The sequence below is a fragment of the Episyrphus balteatus genome, chromosome 2, assembly GCF_945859705.1.
Source record: "Episyrphus balteatus chromosome 2, idEpiBalt1.1, whole genome shotgun sequence".
Taxonomy (NCBI): domain Eukaryota; kingdom Metazoa; phylum Arthropoda; class Insecta; order Diptera; family Syrphidae; genus Episyrphus; species Episyrphus balteatus.
This window is the reverse complement of record NC_079135.1, coordinates 66,081,672-66,093,883: the sequence shown is the minus strand read 5'-3', so window position 1 is coordinate 66,093,883 and position 12,212 is coordinate 66,081,672. Positions and strand designations below refer to the sequence as shown.

The 12,212-nt window shown below is 33.8% G+C and overlaps 1 protein-coding gene across 2 annotated transcripts in view; it reads right to left on the bottom strand.

The window, feature by feature from the left end:
• LOC129908488 (uncharacterized) overlaps positions 1-12,212 on the bottom strand; it is a 133,375-nt gene that overhangs the window by 91,881 nt on the left and 29,282 nt on the right. The window lies entirely within an intron of this gene.

Genomic DNA, 12,212 nt, shown 5'->3' with positions numbered 1-12,212 from the left:
GGCTTGAATTTGCTTCATTTCTATGAATTTTGTTTCATCCTGTTTTCAGTTGATCCATAGTCGTTGTTAGCTTGCAAAGGCTGGGGCATAAAAGCCGGAGACGTGTTAAGTAGCCGCCAATTATTTGTGTTCGTCCGTGGCAATGCTTCTTCTTCGGGGGCTATCGATGGGTCTTTGTGATTGCGTTAAATGGCCAAGGCGCTTCTCATGTGCACTTTTATTGCTTGGTGCAAGGATTTATGGCGGTTGGCAGGATCAAATGGACTTTTGACTGATTAGATTGCATTTTTTATTTTTTGTTCTTTTTTGTTATTTTCTTTGTTTCTGATTGAAATCTCAGAGGAGGAGCTACGAACTGCCTGTGGCATGAAAACCAAAAGTACCTACTTATTTTATTTATATATACGTTTAGAGTTTCCACATTCAGAGGTACATACATACAAATACCTACTTAAAGTTATAGATGCACAAATGGATAGCAAGTCTTAAAGTATTTTGCCAGTAGATATATGTTTAGCATTTTCGCTTAAAAGCATCGCATTATATGATTTATTTATTCAAGTGTTCATTATGTAAATTATAGTTCAAAAATACATTCAAAGTTAAAGAATGTTCTTCAGAACATGATAAATAAAAATATAGAAGAAGTTAAAATAAGTTATAAGTGCGTAGTCAAATAAGATAAAAAAAAAATCAATTTTTAAATAAAAATTAATTTAAATTAATTAAAAACTTTTTCTGAGCTGTTGTGGTTAAGAAAAGAACAAATAGATAAAGCTCAGAAAAAGTTTTAATTCATTTCAATTAATTTTGTATTTAAAAATTGATTTTTTTTTTAATTCACTCAGTTTGTTTATTTTTTTTTAATTACTTTCAGTAGCCTTTTTTATGAAATAAAACTTATTTTTTTATGAAAATAAACTGGGCTTTAATAAAAAGCACAAAAAATTAATACTCATTAACGTGTTTTTTTGACTTAAATGATATGAAAGTGTAAAAAACAACTTAAAAAACGAAGAAAATTGTGTTTGATGCAAAATTGTGGAAAAACGGTTGTCCGCAGAAAAAAAGTTTTGAGACAAACTTAAACTGTAATAAATTCTTGATTGGTTGTAAGAAAAAACTTTCAAATCAAACTTTGTTTGGCAAAGATAAGGCCAGTTAAAGGACAAGAGAGCAAAAATCATAAAAACCGTGGTAACTCGAAAACGGGACGAAAACGAGAAAATTACCTCTTAAGTTTTTCGACTTAAAATGATCTCAGGAATCCATGGTTTTCATTTGGGGCGGTGACTGTGGGACACCCTGTATATTACATTGATTTGATAAGCTTTTGATACCCAAGGGAAAAGTTTTGCCCATTTAGCTACCACATAGCAGCTGTCTTCAATTTTGGATCTCAATTCTTGGGAGATCACCTGGCGTGACACCGAAAATGATTTTCTCTTCTGTTTTTTGACACTCTAGACAAGATTAACGTTGAAGAGTTTTGAAGCCGAAAGCCGATTTTCATTCGCTCTGTAAGTCTAGCGCAATTTTCTGCCAAACTCTTGTGGTTCGGCGGTAGTTTTCACTCGGGAAAAGCTGTTTATGAAATGGTACTATATTTTAGTGGTACATGAAGGTTTATCCACTTTATAAATTATCGAAAATTGGAGGAACACTTTTAAATTCACAGCCCGAATTGTAATATTCATTTCTTACTCATTGCTTATTCGTGACCTTCAACTTGATAAAAAAGTAGATCCCTTTACACTTCAATTTCTAACACTTCACCAAACTTGTTTCCTCTGAAAGGTTGAAATTGCCTTGCCTGAGGTGACAGCTTTTCGACAATCGAAAGCGTGTTATAAACTTTCGTAAAACAAAATATTTAATTGTTTGAATATGTTTTTTCTTCACTTTTAAATATGCCATTGGCAACTCATTCTAAATTGTTGTCCTACAAACACATCTTAACATGCTTAAATTTGGAGAAAAACAAACTCTTTTTAGGTTAATACTGCACATCTCTTGAAACTTCTTCAAACATCACTATCATAGGTTATTTTAATTAATAATTATGGGTTTATCATCATAAGACCAGTCGGAAACATTTTTCTTCAAGTGGGTCAAGATAAATAAAATTCGCGTTTGTCATGGATAGCGTGCTAAGAAGATTCCACTAATCCGTTGAGCGAAGAAATTTTCAATTTCTCCTCATTACTTAATGATTATGACTTCTAGCTGGTTGGAATTGGTCAGACTTGTCGCTGTTCAAACTTGTTCTAACACCAATTTATCTAATCTGTTTAGGAATTCATTTGTTGAAGGAAGTCAACTGTCAAATAAACGCCATCGCACAACAAGCCATTCAACAAAAATTGCCCACCAATGCAAGCATCCAAATGATCCTCCCAGAGAGATTCATATAGGGGAGAGTGGGGCTAAATGTAACAGGGGTAAGAATTAACAGCTAAAAAAAGCGATGTTCCTTTCAATATTAAGAAACGCGTAAAGGAGAAAAATGCTCAATTTTTGCATATCTACCGGCACATTTTCTTCAGATGAAGATTAGACGACAGGGTGAGAAGTTACACTGGTGCCCAAAAAATGCATGTTTGTAACTTTTTTTTTTAATTTTATTTTTGGTCTACCTCTTTACCCGAAAAAGATAGAGTGCTAAGTGTTTTTTTGTTATATGCAACTGTGTTTTGGCTCAAATTGCGTGTATATGTTATGTCTATATCAGTTTCGCTTTTTTTTAAAATTGATTTTATGTGCCAAATTTCATGCTGGGGCTAGTTGTAACATTTTTCCGGGGCAAGTTGTACCATGTAAAAACCTACCTATACTGAAAAATTGTTTACCTAATATAATTAACAACCCTCAATATGAATGCTTGTAATTGAATTTGTATTTATTTTGAAATTGGAAACACATTTTTGAACCACCACTTGAATTCATAAAGCTTATAAAACAATTTATGAATTCGAATAACTTTTATTTAAGACTACTGTCAAATTTTCTCTGGAAATCTTGGATTTGCTCCACTTTTTACAAATTTGCACCAAAATTTCATGACTGAGGTTTGTTTTTATTGTTATTAATTAAAAATAAATAAATATAAACAGATAAAGGTATTTTTCTCTTATTTTTAGTTCTTGGTACAACCTACCCCGGTATGTGTTACACTTTGCCCCGTATGTGGGGTAATTTGAAACAACACGATTTTTTTTTTGGAAGCTTTATTTTTCAACATTACCGTTATGTTTTGCTAAATTTTTATGATGGATCTTTTAGCTAAAACATGGGTCTTTAATTTAAAAAAGGTCTGGTTGACCCACTTTCAAGTTTGTAGGAGAACCATCGATTTTAGAAAAAAGTGTTACATTTGGCCCCACTCTCCCCTAATATAGCTATAGAATAACTATGCATATACTTCCAGGCGAGGAAGAAACAGGTATCGTATTCTTGTATCCCGAAATGAGATAGGTGGCATACCAGACTTGCAACGGTAATTCTATATGCTAATGACCGCAAAGCATAGTAAAGAGTCCACACAAAACGCAAATAGAAATGGAAAATCTAGGTGAGCACCTAAGCAACGAGTGTCTTATTATTTCAACTGACACCTCTGATGGACGCCCTGATTTTTCTTTAGATTTTGCGTATGGTGGTTGTTATAGAACTGCTAAAGAACAAATTAAAATGCACAATGATTGTTCAACAGTAGGTCAGTTGGTGTGGTTGATGTGGTTTATCTTTATATATGCAAAGTATTTTTGCTTCCTGCTGCCTTATTGAATAGATAGGTATGTTGCAGCAACGTAGAGAAGATTGTGACTTTGTTAACCCTTAAATTTTGTTGTGGTCAGGTTTTTAAACTCTTATGTTTGGCTTGAAGACAAATTACAAGAGATGCTAAATGAGCGATTAAAGGAGGTCTTTTTTTTATCACAATCGCAGTTAAAATTAAACTCAATTACATACTGCTTCCAGTGCAGTTGATCTTGAAGCTCTTTAAGTTAATAAAAGGCTTGTTTATCAATTAAAATTAATTGAAATACATTTTCGGTGTTTATGGTTGATCGCAGGTAAAATCATTACAAAATTGTCCAAACATGCATTGAATGGTATTTCACTTTGAAAAACAAGATTTATATTTTGAATAAGTTTGGCAATTAAGTTTTTAATGGCTGAGTTTTTTGGCTATAGGTATAACTACTCGTAAATGTTAGTGTAAGAAAAACAAGAAAGAGTTGTGAAGGTAGATGCCATTATAAAAGCATTGGTTTTGAAGCTATGATATTTATAATGGAAACAACAAGTATAGCAGAGAGTGGTCCACATATTAGAGAAGTGTTCTTAACGTCAGAGATTGGGCTCTGCAGAGTATTGATGAAGTTTCTTTGGATTTAAAAATACCTATGTACCGATAAAATAAGAACCATTCTTGATAAATAACGTCAGTGGGGAAAGATCGTCATCTTTTTCTGTTTTTCATTTGTCACTAATTTATTTTTTGAAATATTTTGCATTTTTCCGAGAATTGTACTTTGTACTCAACTTTGGATGACTAAACATATGTATGTTTTATAAAACTAAGCCTTGATTAGATGGCGTTGAAAAATGTACAGCATCTATCTGCCCCGGAGGAAAACTTTACATTTCGCAGAGTTTTATGTGTAGGTCGGCCCTTTAGAAATGCAACATAATCAATTTTTTATGAGAATTGAGTGCTTTCTATAAAACTTAAAATCAGCAGAGGTTGTGTTTTTAGAGCCCCCTAACACTCTTTCTATCGGCCGATAGTTTAGTCGGGTTGGACTCCTAGTGTGCGCACAGGCAGGCGACTAAATAGTCGGCTGGGTAAGAAATATTTTAGTTTGAACTTTGAAGGGAATTGTGTAGCAAAACAAACTATTTTTTCGGCCAATAATAATTAATCGTTGTAGTGTGCGCACTTTCATACATTTTCTTACTGATTAAGAGATCGACTAAACTGTCTGAGACTCTTGACCAAATAAGAACATTGGAAAATGACGCAAAGAACTTAAAAAACGCTACGGATTTCGAGTTCTTGATTAGCTTAAAGGTTATAAGAATGGTTTACCAACTCTCGTTGCCATTAAGTCGTGAGTTTCAAAGAGTGAATTTAGACTTGTTCCAAGCTATGGATCGCGCTAAAGATTTAAGCGGTCAATTTAAAATTAAACGGACAGAAGAAGATAGTCTTTGAAGATGCGAAAAATAGCTGAAGTCGTTGACATAGGCGTTAAACATATAAGGCATCGTTCGAACCCTTTGGAGAAAAATGTACAAACCATGAAAACATACATACCTACTAAAAGGGTTTTGGGTTCTTTCCAAGGATTCTTCGTCTGAAATAGACAAAGCAGCTGAAAAATTTTATGAAACTGTTGAGTTTTACCAAAAACTAGTCCACATAAAATAGAACAAAAACAATATGATTTCCTTATAGTTTTCATCCAAGAAGGAAATATTATTTAAACAATCGGGATTTCCTAATTGTTTTACCGACTTCCAAAAAAGGTAGAGTTAGTCAATTCGTCTGTATTTTTTTTTTTTTTATATTTTTTACCTCATAACTTTGGAGCGAGTGAACCAATTTTGCAAAAAATGTACCAAACCTGCTTTAAAAAAAAACAAGTATTTTACTAAAAATTGTCTTTTTTAAAACCAGTTTTTTAGTGAGAGATCCAAAAACTTTTGAAAAAATCTGGCACACTGCCGAAATCCCTTTTCAGATAAACGCCAACATGTTTTTGAAAGCAAATTCATGATTTAGTAAAGTCACAGATCGATTTAAAAGGAAAGTGAAAATAGTTCCAACTTCCGAGTTCACTCATAGTCACTGATACATGAATAAGACATGTATTCTTCCAGCGCTAATATAAGGGCGATAATAAATTAAGTTATCGGAGTTTTTGGAGTTAGTCATCATAACTTAGGACATTCGCTAATACTCATAATATGAGTTTTGCAATGATACTCGATGATATTCCATCATGTTCAATAGATAGAACCTGAGAACCCTGTCAAAAAGGCAATATCATAAAAAAAAAATGTTCCGAAGCCGAAGCAATCGCCAAGTAAAAAGAATGGTATACCTAAAAGATTGGAAAACTCAATTTCTTCCTTTTATAAAACCCCTTTTCTTGTGACTAAATGTGCAAAACTGCATTTAAGTTAAATGCTTAGCCAAATCATGTAAGCCGCCTTCTCTATGTCTAATCCGAGTCGATATCTATTTTTATTACACACTCTGCCACCACGAAAAACCAATTTTCAATATTGACATGAGAATAAAATGCATGAAATGGAGAAAAACTACTTCAACCAGCCATCGATGCATGGACCAGAGACACTTCTGAAACCAGAAGTCCTTCTATGTCTATGCTTGTCGTGTGCGCACAAAATATTTTGACTTTTTCAATCGATATAATGTCCCCATCAACTTACCTCAGAGTAATAATTTCTGACTGATTAGGTTTATGCAGGCACTCGTGGCTTCGTGAATGAACATAAAGCTGGTAAAGAGCCAACATCAAAATCATAAAGATGCAGCCATCCATATAATAACATCAGTCGCTGTATAGTCGTCGACTAAATTAAGACCCTCTCGCATATTACAATTGATCATGAGTTAGCAAGGAACGTATACATAGGTACCTACTAACTTGACCTCATCCAAGAAATTATTTTCCGCATTGCTAAAACAACTCACCAGCTAGCTATGGGCCTCCATAAAGACATGCCTCCAGTAATTGACCTTTGCCTTATTCTAGAGGGGGTGGTGATTGCAGCGCAAATCGGCAGTTTCATCGTTTTGCATAATTATCCTCACTGGACAGCATGTCGTTGAAGTCGCAGTCGTGTCGTATATTGGCAGAGAACATGGAGCACCATCATGCCATGTTTTTCTTGGACAAAATGAATTTACCGTTAACAATTTAGGTTGCAATATTCCAAAGAACTGATACTGACAGACAGACGGTTTATTTCTGTACATACGAAGCCCTCGTCAAGGCGACAGATATGCACGTTTGTATAAGAATCATCTTGATGTTCTTCTCATGATCTTGACATTGTCCATTAAGCGTCTCTTTTGACATTCACCGGTCGATGATCGCACTGATCGTTGATAAGAAAGTAAGAGCTTGCTATTTATACTTATTTTTCGAGTCGTTTTCGAAATTGTTGCTTAGTAATTCTAGTGCGTTTTGAAAGGATTTCAACCTACGCTATGTGACGTCGATTGTAGGTACTGACGAATTGATTACAATCATGATGTGATCTTGCAGCTGGAATATTATATTCAAGAGTCCAATGTAGGAGCTTAATTTAAATTCAGCAAACGGCTTGAAAGTCAATGCAAATAAGTTAAAGCAACTATGACTACGTTTTAGTTTAAACATGAAAACCCAACCAACACCTCTCTTTCGGTGGGTTTGTCCATCGTCGTCGTCCATGTTTATCGTCGATCTAGGTTAGGATACGATCGAGCACACATGCATTCGTGTTGTGGCGCTTGCTGTGCACATTTGTGATTTATTAGGTGCGATGGATTAAGGTTATGGATTTGTTTTTGAATGAATACTCCCAGAAGTTGGTCAGTTACACAAATAGGCCAATGGATTTAGCATCGAAGACTTCGTTCAATATACTCAATAAGAACTCTACGGAAGCAAATTTAAAGTAGTAAGTAGTTTTGACTGTGAAATATATAAATTGATACAATATTTCTGTTGGCTATTGCAGCCAAGCTTAAGTTTACTATGTATGCGATAAATCTTAAAACTATTTCGATAGAATTTAATTTGACTCTGACTAAGTTCATTATTTCGTGATTTAAAGAGAAAGGTTTACATATTTCATTCTCATGCCACAAACACTTACCAAAACCAACTTAAAGTTCTAAGTTTGGATTGAATGCAACCGCACGTTGCGTAAACTATAGGCATAAAAGGAACTCCCGACTTCCTGATCACTTTGTGTGCATAACAAATATACAATACCTACGTACAATTCCATCGTAAATCTTCCCATAGCTACAATCAGATAAGAGTAAAACCGACAAAGTCCTTTGTTCTGACTTGGTTCCTATATTCTCTTGCTTCTTTCCATCTGACCGTGATGAGCCCACTTTCCAAAAGAATAGCTCGCTTCTAACAACGAATCTCCGTTTCAATATCGTGGGTTAACATTGTTTGATAAATTCCTTTTGCCGAAATCAAATCGCACGATTTTGTGAAATAATCATCGCCTTCTATGCATTACCAAGCCCTCAAAATATACAACTTAGTGTAGGTTTTTTTTATTCCCATCCAATTGAACCTCAATAAAGTCTGTGTGTATATACAAACATTTTTTTTGGCCAAATTTGTATTCTGGGTGCAGATGCCCTAGTCCTTGTGGAAATAGAATATAGGCCTAAGGTCAGGAAAGTGGGCCCACAACATGACAATGTCTTCTTGGGGTCACAAATGTCGACTTGACTAGAAGATCTTCAAAGTCCAATGAGATGGATTTCTCTGCTAGTAGCTATTTAGAACAGACCCAGGTGCGACGACGACCGACGATAGATGACCGAAGATTTTATTTACATTTGTTTCTAAGTTTTGGCCTGGAGGCAAAATACTGACTGAAGAAGAGAAAATAAAAGCCCTAAATGGACAACAGAAGTAGGTTTAGTAGATGTGATCGGGTGGCAGCCGCAGGCACATCAGCACTGATGATGGTGTAGGTATGCATGTTGTATACTCGTATTGGATGCTGCAAGGGAATTCTTCTCCTTCGAAGAGTTCAGTTGTTAACATGACATTAAATCGAAGTCACGAATCATCATTATGCAGTTTGTTCGGTCTTTTTTTTGTGTAGGTATATGTGGTCTTAAGTGGTAAGGCATCACAATAAAATGACTGACAGTAGGAAGACGCCATTGGATGAGGCTACGAGTACGAGACGATGAATAAAAATCTTTGAATCGAAGAACGTTGTCAGATTTAGGACAGAAGAATATAAAAATGAAGAAAAGGGTAATTTGTTTGTGTGTCCCCATATGTTTAGAAACAAATTCCCAAGGGCTTATTCTCATACTTGGTGGGACTATAGCTTTTCAAGATCTATGTATTACTTTGTTCTTTTGAGAGAGAATAATCAGTTAATGAAGTAACACATCATGGTTGGTATTAAGAATAATTTACTCGAAGTTAGATCCATTTATCATGAAGTATCTGTATAATATTATTGAAAAACTTAAACCCTTTTGAGTCATTTATAAACTGAAACTGATGATTAAATTCAATAGTCTTCAATGAATATAAATGACTATTTGGGAAAATCAATATTTTGAGTTATAAGAAAAGGTATCCTCTAATTGATTAATATTTCATAACATCAACATAATTATCCTTATTCAATTGTTTTCTAGAAATGAATAAAAATAGAAATTGAATTTACAAAAAAAATCAACCATGAAGATATTAACATGTGTTTTTTTTATTTACTTATTTGAAGGTGAATAAATGTTTGAATAATTTTGACCTGCTCTTCAAATCGTGTGGAAACATCTATTGGAGGGCAATAGAAACAAAATATGATGTGAATGTCAGCCCTACCTCTATACCCAAGTAGTTGAACGGATTGATTGAAGAGTTAGTGTCTATTGTTAGAAAATACAATACCTACTCAAAATTATGTACTTATACAAAAAAAAACCTTTTATATTTGACAAATTTTAAATAATTCGGTCGGACTTTTTTCTGAATGATTTCGTTTTTGGAATCCCAATTACATTCGTATCAGAGGTTCTGAAAATGTAAGCGATCATAATGATGCTTCTATACAATGAAAGATAGTTGCTCTTGATTTGAAATTTGTTGGTCTTTTTGAGGGTTTTCTTTGGGTGTCTTTATTTGTGCATCTTCTTTTTCGACCACTTTTATGATGCACGAAGTCCTCATTAAATCCCGGCTTCAGTAAGTTAATTGATGTGCACAAGATATTAGAACCACTGTTTTTTTTTTTTTAGAAAAAGAAAGTGTTTCTCTCAGAGTTAAATTTATTATCTTAATATTTCTGAGTTTTTTTCGTTGGATAGGTGAGCTGGAGCTGATGAAACAAGCAAATAAGTTGGGTTTTTGTGTGGATTAAAAATCTAAAAATCATATGGGTAGTTATAATACTTTTAAAATTCGTACTCCCAGACAAGTACTTAGACTAGGGTAAAGATCATTCTTTGATAGGATTTCCAGCCTCGTTTCACAAGGAGCTTATGTATAACAAACCGAATTTTTATTCTTACTGTATATTTTTGACAATTCCGAATTTTTACGTTAGCTTTGGTAATATTCTTCATCAAAACAAAAGAGCTGAGAAACGAACTCTATTTTTGTTTAAAAAAATATTAATTCATGGACAGTGTATAACGAAATTATAATCAAAGGTTTCCATATTAAAACGAAAATAGAAAGAACGAAATAATGTAATTAATCAAATAAAAGAACATTAAGTTTTTGTAAGCCTCCGAGGAACAATCAAATACATGAAGATCACGTTCCTATTTTTTTAGAATCTTCTTTGGATCACGGAACTTTTTTTTTTACTAGATGCACGAAAGATGAGTTTCTGATATTCACTAATCAAGTACAAAAATAATGAATAAGCACTTAAAACCTATCACGTCCAATCGACACTCAAAGTACTTCAAGACAGCTCCAAAAATGAATGCATTAAAAATTTGCTTGAAATTCAACGAAAATTATAACAAATAGGTACTTCAAAACAGTCCAATCTATACAACTGGAATCATTTGTCTCATTTTTCATGATGACACTTTTCTATTAAGAACACATTAATTAAAAAAAAAAAAAAAACAAAAGTGCTGCAAACAAAATTCAACCACTATGTGAAACCACCAGCATCAATCCTTATATGCATCCAACTTTTCTAAGCTGTCATATTATTTCTATTTTATTTGATTTTCTTTGGTCATGAAGATTCCACAATGCAATGTGTGCTGTGCGAGAATAGATTTCTCTTGTTATAAATGTGGTGTTTTAATACAGTTCTTGGAGCAGATTAAATGAACTAAGCATTCTATTGGGAGGCCATAGAATTTGCTATATCACGACGATATTATAATTACGGCACCCAATCACAGAAATTGCCACCAACAAATTGAATTGCCACTGATGCTCTAGCTCAGATCAAAATATATGCTTAGGATTGATATATGTATGAACGGCCACGATTCTGATGTTGATGGGATGGTTGATACAGTTTGAACAAGAAGATTACCACTTATTGCAGTGACTGCGATGCGTTCGTACGTTCAAACTGAATTTGTACATATCTGTGATGATGATCTACAAGTATGTCAGTCTAACGGCCTATCATAACTTTGGATTCAACTCCACGTAGAAAGGTTGGAGATTATGTTGAACAGAATAATGGAAATAAAAATAAAAACTATTGTTGCTATTGTGATGTCTCGATATCTAATTTATTTTAGATGTTATGCTGGCTTCAATAAACATTTCAAATATATATTATGTTCATATAGATGATAATTCATGTCGGATGAGATGAGTTAGAATATCACCTGGGTATTGTAGTGCCAGGAACAGGATACGAACATAGGCTGTAGCAAATGTTTGCGTTAAAGGCTTCGTAGCGTTTTTTTTTTACACTTAACCAGATTCTTCGTTTTAATGAGCTTTGAGCACACTGCAATCAGGGGACTCAACATGAGTGCATGTGTTAGTGGTTAGTAAGGAAATACACACACACACAAAACAACTACAAAGCAATAGTAGAATATATCAGATTTAAGGCTAAATAATACAAATAACAATTTAAAAAGATTAAGAAACAATCACGACTATGGAACACCACTGGTTTGAATTAACGATTTTATGTTGCTCATGTTAAAATCTAGAACTCAATTATGTAGGTGCGTACATATACAATTGATGAGCTCTATATGCCATATTTTGTTCTATGAAATGGAATTTTTAAGAGGTCAGTGAGGTCAGAGGTGGTGAGACCCTCCGCGGTAATTTATCCTGATTTTAACCCTTGAGAAAGTATTTGTATTTTGTGTTATAGGGACTACATTCAATCAAATAAGAATTCTGAGTCACATAAATAACATTTGAGGCGAAATGCCCACACCAGTGGATTCATTATTTCTAAATTATAAATTA